The sequence below is a fragment of the Arachis ipaensis genome, chromosome B7 (genome assembly GCF_059453495.1).
Source record: "Arachis ipaensis isolate K30076 ecotype BB chromosome B7, ASM5945349v1, whole genome shotgun sequence".
NCBI lineage: Eukaryota > Viridiplantae > Streptophyta > Magnoliopsida > Fabales > Fabaceae > Arachis > Arachis ipaensis.
This window is the reverse complement of record NC_142442.1, coordinates 114,769,244-114,781,373: the sequence shown is the minus strand read 5'-3', so window position 1 is coordinate 114,781,373 and position 12,130 is coordinate 114,769,244. Positions and strand designations below refer to the sequence as shown.

General features: G+C 39.9%; 1 non-coding gene across 1 annotated transcript; it reads left to right on the top strand.

Moving 5' to 3' along the window:
- The first annotated feature begins 740 nt into the window (after nt 1–740).
- On the top strand, nt 741–844 carry LOC148553799 (small nucleolar RNA R71). The gene has a single exon (XR_015893448.1). It is a non-coding gene; the product is annotated as a small nucleolar RNA R71 (small nucleolar RNA).
- Nucleotides 845–12,130: the final 11,286 nt, after the last annotated feature.

Here is a 12,130-nt window from a genome sequence, read left to right as displayed (position 1 = left end):
GGTTCACTTCAGTGTTACTAGGAGGAGTGTTAGGAGGGGTCTCAGGGATTCTCTTGCTCAGCTGACCAACTTGTACCTCCAAATTTCTGATGGAGGACCTAGTTTCTGTTATGAAACTGTAAGTGATCTTAGAGAGTTCAAAGACTATGGTTGCTAAGTCAAAAAGGCTCTACTTAGAAGTCTCCATCCGTTGCTGAGAAGATGGGAATGATGGTCTTTTGTTGAACCTATTCCGGGTTCTTCCACCTTGATTATTGTTGAAACCTTGCTGAGGCTTCTGTTGATCCTTCTAAGAAAGGTTAGGATAAATTCTCTATGAGGAGTTGTAGGTGTTTCCATAGGGTTCTCCCATGTAATTCACCTATTCCATCATGGGTTGATCTGGATCATAGGCATCTCTTTTATAGGAGGTGTCTTGAGTGCTGCTAGCTGTAGCTTGTATTCCAGTCAAATGTAGAGAGATCATATTGACCTATTGGATCAAGATCTTGTTCTGAGCCAATATGGCATTCAAAGTGTCAACTTCCAGGACTCCTTTCTTCTGAACTACCCCATTATTTACAGGGTTTCTCTCAGAATTGTACATGGATTGGTTGTTTGCAACCATTTCAATGAGTTCCTGAGCCTCTGTAGGTGTTTTCTTCAGGTGGAGTGATCCACCAGCAGAATGGTCCAAAGACATCTTAGATATCTCAGATAGACTATTATAGAAGATTCCTAGGATAGTCTATTCTGAGAGCATGTCAGGAGGACATCTGCTGATCATTTGCTCGTATCTTTCCCAAGCTTCATAGAGGGATTCACCCTCTTTTTGCCTGAAAGTTTGAACTTTCACCCTGAGCTTGCTCATCTTTTGAGGTGGAAAAAACTTGGCCAAGAATGCATTGACCAACTTTTCCCAAGAGTCTAGGCTTTCCTTAGGTTGAGAACCCAACCATATCCTAGCTCTGTCTCTAATAGCAAAAGGGAAAAGCATAAGTCTGTAGACCTCAGGACTCGCTCCATTGGTCTTAACAGTATCACAAATTTGCCAGAATTCAGATAAGAATTGATGTGGATCTTCCAGTGGAAGTCCATAAAATTTGTAATTCTGTTGCATTAGAGAGACTAACTGAGGCTTAAGCTCAAAGTTATTTGCTCTAATGGCAGGTATGGAGATACTTTTTCTATAGAAGTCAGAAGTGGGTGCAGTGAAGTCACCAAGAACCTTTCTTGCATCTCCTCCATTGTTCTGTTCAGCTTCCATGCTTGTGTTTTTTGTTTCTTGTTCAAAAAGTTCTGTGAAGTCTCTTCCGAAGTGTTGTGCTTTAGCTTGTTGCAAATGCTTTCTTAGGGTCTGATGAGCGGATATTTTATACACTTTTTGGGGTTAATTTCATATAGTTTTTAGTATGTTTTAGTTAGTTTTTAGTTTATTTTCATTAGTTTCTAGGCAAAATTCATATTTCTGGACTTTACTATGAGTTTGTGTATTTTTCTGTAATTTCAGGTATTTTCTGGCTGAAATTGAGGGAGCTGAGCAAAAATCTGATTCAGGCTGAAAAAGGACTGCTGATGCTGTTGGATCCTAACCTCTCTGCATTCGGAATGGAATTTCTGGAGCTACAGGAGTCCAATTGATGCGCTTTTAATTGCGTTGGAAAGTAGACATCCAGGGCTTTTCCGAAATATATAATAGTCCATACTTTGCTCAAGGATAGATGACGTAAACTGGCGTTCAACGCCAGTTCCATGTTGCAGTCTGGCGTCCAGCGCCAGAAACAAGTTACATGTTGGAGTTCAATGCCAGAAACAGGTTACAACCTGGCGTTGAACGCCCAAAACAGCCCAGGCACGTGAGAAGCTTTAGTCTCAGCCCCAGCACACACCAAGTGGGCCCCAGAAGTGGATTTCTGCACTATCTATCATAGTTTACTCATTTTCTGTAAACCTAGGTTACTAGTTTAGTATTTAAACAACTTTTAGAGATTTATTTTGTATCTCATGATATTTTAGATCTGAACTTTGTACTCTTTAACGGCATGAGTCTCTAAACTCCATTGTTGGGGGTGAGGAGCTCTGCTGTGTCTCGATGAAGTAATGCCAGTATTTCTGTTTTCTATTCAATCACGCTTGTTCCTCTCTAAGATGTTCATTCGCGCCTCATTATGATGAATGTGATGATCCGTGACACTCATCACCATTCTCAACCTATGAACGTGTGCCTGATAACCACTTCCGTTCTACATTAGATTGAATGAGTATCTCTTAGATTCCTTAATTGGAATCTCCGTGGTATAAGCTAGAATTCATTGGCAGCATCCTTGAGAATCCGGAAAGTCTAAACCTTGTCTGTGGTATTTCGAGTAGGATTCTGGGATTGGATGACTGTGACAAGCTTCAAACTCGCAAGTGTTGGGCGTAGTGACAGACGCAAAAGGATATCAAGTCCTATTCCAGTATGATCGAGAACCTACAGATGATTAGCCATGCGGTGATAGCGTACCTGGACCATTTTCGCTGAGAGGAAGGATGGTAGCCATTGACAACGGTGATCCACCAACACACAGCTTGCCATAGGAGGGATGTGCGTGCGTGAAGAAGGAGATAGGGAGAAAGCAGAGATTCAAAAGACAAAGCATCTCCAAAACTCCAACATATTCTCATTTACTGCAAAACAAGTAACCTTTAATTCATGCTCTCTTGTTCATTTGCAAGTCAATTGATAACCACAAATTAATATCCTGACTAAGAGTTGCAAGATAACCATAGCTTGCTTCAAACCAACAATCTCCGTGGGATCGACCCTTACTCACGTAAGGTATTACTTGGACGACCCAGTGCACTTGCTGGTTAGTTGTGCGGAATTACAAAGTGTGAAGTAATTTTTGTGCACCAAGTTTTTGGCGCCGTTGCCGGGTATTGTTCGAGTTTGGACAACTGACGGTTTATTTTGTTGCTTAGATTAGGAAAAATTTTTCTTTTTGGTTTAGAGTCTTCTAATATTGTTTTTGGTTAAAATTTTCTTTTTAAAATCCTTTTTTTTAATTTTTCAAAAATTTTATTCTTAGTTATTAAAAATACTTTTTCAAAACAAGTGTTACATTTCCTGCCCAATTGGCTAGAGCATTGGTCTGTGTTCTTGGTAATTGGGTACCTTATTTTTAAAATTATTTTTCAAAAATAATTTTTACATTAAATCTTGTGCCAAACTTTAAGTTTGGTGTTTTCTTGTTGATTTTTCTTCGGTTTTCGAAAATCTTATTTTGGTTTTCTAAAAATTTTAAGTTTGGTGTTCTTTCTTCATGTTCTTGTGTTCTTGTGAGTCTTCAAAGTGTTCTTGAGTTTTCCTTGTGTCTTGATCTTAAAATTTTTTAGTTTGGTGTTCCTTGGTGTTTTTCCTCCAAAATTTTCGAAAACAAGGAGCATTAGATCTAAAAATTTTAAATCTTGTGCTATCTTATTGTTTTTCTCTCTCCTCTTTAAATTCAAAAATATCTTTTCTCTCTATTTTAAAGCAAATTTTCAAAATTTACTTTTAAAATTCAGATTTTTATTTCAAATTTTAAAATCTTTTTCAAATCATATCTTTTTCAAAACTTCCTAACCATTTTTTTTCTCTCTCTCCATTTTTCGAAAATCTTCACCCATTTTTATTTATTTTATTTTAATTTATTTTATTTTCGAAATAAATACTAAATAAATAAATAAAAATATTTTTTCTCTATTTTACATCATCTCCCTTTCTCCATCATGGATCTAAGTGGAAATGAACAGTCCAGAAGGACTATGGGGTCTTATGCTAACCTCACTGCTACTTCATATGGGAGTAGTATTAGTATACCCTCCATCGGAGTCAGTAGCTTTGAGCTGAATCCTCAGCTCATTATCATGGTGCAGTAAAGTTGCCAGTATTCCGGTCTTCCACAGGAAGAACCTACAGAGTTTCTGGCACAGTTTTACAAATTGCTGACACAGTACATGATAAGGAAGTTGATCAGGATGTCTACAGATTATTACTGTTCCCATTTGCTGTAAAAGACCAAGCTAAGAGGTGGTTAAATAACCAACCTAAGGCTAGCATAAAGACATGGAAACAGCTGACAGAAAAATTCCTGAATCAATACTTTCCTCCAAAACGGATGACACAGCTAAGGCTGGACATCCAAGGCTTTAAACAAGGAGATAATGAATCTCTTTATGATGCCTGGGAGAGATACAGAGAGATGCTAAGAAAATGCCCCTCTGAAATGTTTTCAAAGTGGGTTCAGATAGACATCTTCTATTATGGGTTTACAGAAATAGCTCAGATGTCTCTAGATTACTTAGCTGGTGGATCTATCCACATGAGGAAGACAATTGAAGAAGCTCAAGAGCTCATTGATACAGTTGCCAGAAATCAGCATCTGTACTTAAGCAGCGAACCTTCCATGAAAGAAGAGGCTAAAACAGTGACTACTGAACTCAGTCTTGCTGAACAAGCTACTGAATTCAATCAGCAATTAGATTTGCTAACAAAACAGTTAGCCGAATTCAAGGAGAGACTACAAGAGACAAGGATGGCTAATATAAATATGGAAGAACAATTAAAGCAAACAAAGCAGCAGCTATCAAAACAAATAACAGAAGAATGCCAAGCAGTTCAACTAAGAAGTGGGAAAACACTAAATACCCCACCTCAAGGCAGCAGGAAGCCAAGAAATGAGCAAACTACCCAAATTCCATCAGAGGACAGTAAGAGCCCAGGGAAAAATAATTCTGGCGCTAAAACGCCAGAAATTGGGTGGAAGGCTGGCGCTGAATGCCCAAACCATGCTCAGGACTGGCGTTCAACGCCAGAAACAAGCAAGAAACTGGCGTTGAACACCCAAAGGAAGCACAGTTCTGGCGTTCAGACGCCAGGAACAGCTGAGGAGTTGGCATCTAACGTCACTCCAGCTTCTAACCCTGGCATTCAAATGCCAGTAAGGGATCAGACACACACAAGTGCTGATGACAACCCCTCTAAAAAGGCTTCTTCAACCACTTCTGTAGGAAATAAACCTGCAGCAACCAAAGTTGAGGAATATAAAGCCAAGATACCTTATCCTCAAAAACTCCGCCAAGAGGAGCAGGATAAGCAATTTGCTCGCTTTGTAGATTATCTCAGGACTCTTGAAATAAAGATTCCGTTTGCAGAGGCACTTGAGCAAATACCTTCTTACGCCAAGTTCATGAAAGAGATCTTGAATCATAAGAAGGATTGGAGAGAAACTGAAAAAGTTCTCCTCACTGAAGAATGCAGTGCAGTCATTCTGAAAAACTTTCTAGAAAAGCTTAAAGATCCCGGAAGCATTCTGATACCATGCACATTAGAGGGTAATTACACCAGGACAGCTCTTTGCGATCTTGGGGCAAGGATCAACCTAATACCTGCATCCACCATCAGAAAGCTTGGTTTAACTAAAGAAGTTAAACCAACCCGGATATGTATCCAACTTGCTGATGGCTCCATTAAATACCCATCAGGCGTGATTGAGGACATGATTGTCAGGGTTGGAACATTCGCCTTTCCCACTGACTTCGTAGTGTTGGAGATGGAGGAGCACAAGAGTGCTACTCTCATTCTAGGAAGACCTTTCCTAGCAACTGGACGAACTCTCATTGATGTCCAAAAGGGGGAAGTCACCCTGAGAGTCAATGAGGATGAGTTTAAGTTGAATGCTATCAAAGCCATGCAGCATCCAGACACACCAAAAGACTGCATGAAAGTTGATCTTATTGACTCTCTGGTGGAGGAGATCAACATGGCTGAGAGTCTCGAATCAGAGCTGGAAGACATCTTTAAAGATGTTCCACCTGATCTAGAGGATTCAGAGGAATTGAAAGAGCCTCTGAAATTTCCTCAGGGAGAGGAAAAACCTCCTAAACCCGAGCTCAAACCATTACCACCATCCCTGAAATATGTATTTCTGGGAGAAGGTGATACTTTTCCAGTGATCATAAGCTCTGCTTTAAATCCACAGGAAGAGGAAGCACTAATCCAAGTGCTAAGGACACACAAGATAGCTCTTGGGTGGTCCATAAGTGACCTTAGGGACATAAGCCCAGCTAGATGCATGCACAAAATCCTATTGGAGGATGATGCTAAGCCAGTGGTTCAACCACAGAGGCGGCTAAATCCAGCCATGAAGGAAGTGGTGCAGAAAGAGGTCACTAAATTACTAGAGGCTGGGATTATTTATCCTATTTCTGATAGCCCCTGGGTGAGTCCTGTTCAAGTTGTCCCTAAAAAGGAAGGCATGACAGTGGTTCATAATGAAAAAATGAACTGGTTCCTACAAGAACAGTTACAGGGTGGCGCATGTGTATTGATTACAGAAGGCTCAATACAGCCACCAGAAAGGATCATTTTCCTTTACCATTCATAGACCAAATGCTAGAAAGACTAGCAGGTCATAATTATTGCTGCTTTTTGGATGGCTATTCAAGCTACAACCAAATTGCAGTAGATCCCCAGGATCAAGAGAAAACAGCATTCACATGTCCATCTGGAGTATTTGCTTACAGAAGGATGCCATTTGGGCTGTGTAATGCGCCTGTAACCTTTCAGAGATGCATGCTCTCTATTTTCTCTGATATGGTGGAAAATTTTCTGGAAGTCTTCATGGATGACTTCTTAGTATATGGAGACTCATTCAGCTCCTGTCTTGATCACCTGACACTGGTTTTGAAAAGATGCCAAGAGACCAACCTGATTTTAAATTGGGAAAAATGTCACTTTATGGTGACTGAAGGGATTGTCCTTGGGCATAAAATTTCAAACAAGGGAATAGAGGTGGATCAAGCTAAAATAGAGGTAATTGAAAAATTACCACTACCTGCCAATGTTAAGGCAATCAGAAGCTTTCTGGGGCATGCAGGATTCTATAGGAGGTTTATAAAGGATTTTTCAAAAATTGCAAAACCTCTAAGCAACCTGCTAGCTGCTGACACGCCATTTTTGTTTGACACAGAATGCTTGCAGGCGTTTGAAACTCTGAAAGCTAAGCTGGTCACAGCACCAGTTATCTCTGCACCAGACTGGACATTACCATACGAATTAATGTGTGATGCAAGTGATCACGCCATTGGTGCAGTACTGGGGCAGAGGCATGACAAACTTCTGCATGTCATTTATTATGCTAGCCGTGTTTTAAATGATGCCCAGAAAAATTACACAACCACAGAAAAGGAATTACTTGCAGTGGTCTATGCCATTGACAAGTTTAGATCATACTTAGTAGGATCAAAAGTGATTGTGTACACTGACCATGCTGCTCTTAAATATCTACTTACAAAGCAGGATTCAAAACCCAGGCTTATAAGATGGGTATTGCTTCTGCAAGAGTTTGATATAGAAATAAGAGACAGAAAAGGGACAGAAAACCAAGTGGCTGATCATCTGTCCCGAATAGAGCCAGTAGAAGGGATGCCCTCTCCCTCTATTGAGATCTCTGAAACCTTTCCGGATGAGCATTTGTTCGTCATTCAGGAAACACCATGGTTTGCAGGCATTGCAAACTATAAAGCTGCAAGGTTCATACCCAAGGCGTACAGCAGGCAACAAAAGAAAAAATTAATTTCTGATGCAAAGTACTACTTGTGGGATGAACCCTATCTCTATAAGAGATGTGCAGACGGAATAATCCGTAGGTGTGTGCCTAGAGAAGAAGCACAGAGGATCCTATGGCATTGCCATGGATCACAATTTGGAGGCCATTTCGGAGGTGAGCGAACAGCTACCAAGGTCCTCCAATGTGGTTTCTACTGGCCTACACTCTACAGAGATTTCCGAGAGTTTGTACGTAACTGTGACAGTTGCCAGAGAGCTGGTAATTTGCCTCATAATTACGCCATGCCTCAATAAGGAATCTTGGAGATTGAGTTGTTTGATGTATGGGGAATTGATTTCATGGGGCCTTTCCCACCATCATACTCAAACACTTATATTCTGGTGGCAATTGACTATGTATCAAAATGGGTAGAGGCCATTGCCACACCCACTAATGATACTAAAACAGTACTGAAGTTCTTCCAGAAATATATATTCAGCAGATTTGGTGTCCCTAGGGTACTAATCAGTGATGGGGGCACTCACTTCTGCAACAAATAGCTTTACTCCGCCATGGTCCGGTATGGGATTCGCCACAAGGTGGCGACTCCATATCATCCACAGAAAAATGGGCAAGCTGAAGTTTCTAACAGAAAACTGAAAAGAATCCTGGAACGGATTGTAAGTACCCGTAGAAAGGATTGGGCACTAAGCTTGGATGATACTCTGTGGGCTTACAGAACAGCATTCAAGACTCCTATAGGGACCTCTCCATACCAACTTGTGTATGGTAAGGCTTGTCACCTGCCCGTGGAACTGGAACATAAGGCCTACTGGGCAACCAGATTCCTAAACTTTGATGCCAAACTAGCTTGAGAAAAAAGATTGCTCCAGCTGAATGAGCTAGAGGAATTCAGATTCACTACTTTCGAAAATGCCAAGCTTTATAAAGAGAAATAAAAAAGATGACATGACAGAAAGCTATCATCTAGAAACTTTGAACCAGGACAAAAGGTTCTGTTGTTTAACTCTAGGCTCAGGCTGTTCCCCGGAAAACTGAAATCCCGGTGGCGGGGACCATATGTGATTACAAGTGTATCACCATATGGTTATGTGGAGCTTCAAGACATTGACTCGGATAGGAAGTTCATTGTTAATGGACAGAGAATCAAGCATTATCTTGAAGGTAATGTTGAGCAAGAATGCTCAAGGCTGAGGCTAGATTAAACAGCTCAGCAAGGTCCAGCTAAAGATAATAAAGAAGCGCTTGTTGGGAGGCAACCCAGCCATTGGCATCACTTCCTCTAAGCATTTTGCCCTATTCTTGATTTTATTTGTTTATATAAAGTTTATTGATACTAAAGTAAAGAGTCAATTGCATAAGTTTACAGGGTTACAGAAGGATTCAGCACACAAAACAGAGAAAAAGAACTCACTGGCAAGAAAACGCCAGTAAGAGGCACAATTGGGCGTTCAACGCCCAAAAGAAGCATCCACTGGGCGTTGAACGCCAGTAAGGATAGCTACCTGGGCGTTAAACGCCAGAAAGAAGCATCTTCTGGGCGTTCAGAAAAACGCCCAGTGACAAAGGAGTTCCTGGCGTTCAACGCCAGAAAGAAGCAGCAGCTGGGTGTTGAACGCCCAAGAGAAGCAGCAATTGGGCGTTAAACGCCCAAAACATGCAGCGTTTGGGCATTTAACGCCAGGATGGTGGGGAGGAGGTAAATTCGTTTTTACTTCATATTTTTCATTTTAATCTTAATTTTCATGTTTCAATTCATGATTTCTTGCATAAACATGTTACAAACCCTGATTTCTAAGAACCCTAATTTCTAAAAACCCTACTTTAAAAATATCAAATGTATCTTAATCCATAAGCACAAATTCTTTTTTCAAATTTTCCAAAACAAATCTATCTCGTTTCCTTCTAAAATCTTTTCAACTCATCAATATCTTTTTCAAATCTCCACATTATCTTTTTCAAAATCCAAATTTATCTTTTTCAAATATCTTTCATATCTTTTCAATTTTAAGTCACATCTTTTCATATCATATCTTTTTTAAATCATATCTTCTATCTTATCTTTTTAATATTTTCGAAAATCCCACCCCCTCCCTTTTTAAAACCACATTCGGCCCCTCCCCTCTCATCCACCATTCGACACAAGCTCTCCTTCTACCCATCTCCTTTCCTTTCTTTTGCTTGAGGACAAGCAAACCTCTAAGTTTGGTGTGCTTATCCGTGATCACTAAACTATACCCACTAAGATCATGGCTCCCAAAGGAAAACAACCCACTCCAAGAGGCAAGAAAGAGAGCATTCCAAAATCACTCTGGAATCAAGGGAGGTTCTTAACTAAAGAACATTCAAACCATTACTACAAAATAATGGGTCTAAGATCAGTGATCCCGGAAGTCAAGTTCGATCTGAAAGAAGATGAATATCCGGAGATCCAAGAGCGGATTTGAAATAGGAACTGGGAAGTCCTAGCTAATCCTGAAACGAAAGTGGGAAGGAATATGGTTCAGGAATTCTACGCTAATCTGTGGCAAACAGACAGGCAGAGAATATCTGGAACTGCCCTCTATGACTATCGAACTTTGGTCAGAGGAAAGATTGTTCACATCCACCCTGACAAAATCAGGGAGATCTTTAAGTTACCTCAGCTGAAAGATGACCCAGACTCCTTCAATAGGAGAATGATGAGAACAAACAAGGGCCTGGATAAGATTCTAGAGGATATATGCATCCCTGGAACCAGGTGGACCACCAGCAGCAAGGGTGTCCCAAATCAACTCAAGAGAGAAGATCTCAAACCAGTCGCCAGAGGATGGCTGGACTTCATTGGGCGTTCTATATTGCCCACTAGCAACCGTTCTGAAGTCACTGTTAAAAGAGCAGTAATGATCCATTACATTATGTTGGGAAAAGAAGTAGAAGTTCACCAACTGATCCCATCTAAATTTTACATACTTGCTAACAAGAACTCCAAGGATGCCAAGTTGGCTTATCCAAGCTTAATCTCTATGCTATGCAAAGATGCCGGAGTAAAGATGGGAATAACAGAGTATATCTCAGTGGAGCAACCAATCACTAAAATCACAATGGAAAAATAACAAATGCAGGATGACCCCACCAAGAGGAGGGCGCAAGAATTCCTCCCAGAAGTCCCTCAATTTGAATATTGGGAACAGCTTGAAGCATCTGTTAGCAAGTTACAAGAATCTATGGACCAAATAAAGGAAGAACAGCAAAATCAAAATAGTATGCTCTGCAAACTGCTCATGGAACAAGAAGAGCAAGGGCGTGACTTAAAGGAACTGAAGCGTCAGAAGTTATCTCTTGAAGGACCAAGCACTCCACAGACTAGAGGAACATCCACATCCCAAACTCAAGGTTGTTGAGCCCTAATCTTAGCCTTAACTCTGTGATAATTGTTTTTATTTGAGTTCTACCTTAGTAGTTATAGTAGTAATTAGTAGTTATTTTATCTCCAATTAAGCTATAATTTATTTTCTCATCATCATTAAACATGAATAAAATAGAAGATTTTCTTTAGGATAAGGAGGCAATATTTTTTGAGTTTTTAATACAAGAAATTCTGATTAATTACATGTGGTGGCAATGCTTTCTGCCTTCTGAATGAATGCTTGAACAGTGCATATGTCTTTGGAATTTGATGTTCTTGAATGTTAAATATGTTGGCTCTTGAAAGAATGATAAACATGAGACATGTTATTGGTAATCTGAAAAATCATAAAAATGATTCTTGAAGCAAGAAAAAGCAGTGAATACAAAGCTTGCAAAAAAAAAAGAGAGAGAAGCAAGCAGAAAAAGCCAATAGCCCTTAAAACCAAAAGGAAAGGGTGATAAAAAGGATCCAAGGCTTTGAGCATCAGTGGATAGGAGGACCTGAGGAAACCAAATCCTGGTCTAAGCGGCTAAACCAAGCTGTCCCTAACCATGTGCTTGTGGCGTGAAGGTGTCAAGTGAAAACTTGAGACTGAGCGGTTAAAGTCAAGGTCCAAAGCAAAAAGAAGAGTGTGATTAAGAACCCTGAACACCTCTAATTGGGGACTTTAGCAAAGCTGAGTCACAATCTGAAAAGGTTCACCCAATTATGTGTCTGTGGCATTTATGTATCCGGTGGTAATACTGGAAAACAAAGTGCTTAGGGCCACGGCCAAGACTCATAAAAGTAGCTGTGTTCAAGAATCAACATACTAAACTAAGAGAATCAATAACACTATCTGATTTCTAAGTTCCTATAGATGCCAATCATTCTGAATTTCAATGGATAAAGTGAGATGCCAAAACTATTCGGAAGCAAAAAGCTACTAGTCCCGCTCATTTAATTAGAATATGAGCTTCACTCAAAAACTCTGAGATATTATTGCTTCTTGACTTATTTGTATTCTATTTTATTTGTCTAGTTGCTTGGGAACAAGCAACAGTTTAAGTTTGGTGTTGTGATGAGCGGATATTTTATACGCTTTTTGGGGTTTTCATATAGTTTAGTATGTTTTAGTTAGTTTTTAGTTTATTTTCCTTAGTTTCTAGGCAAAATTCATATTTTT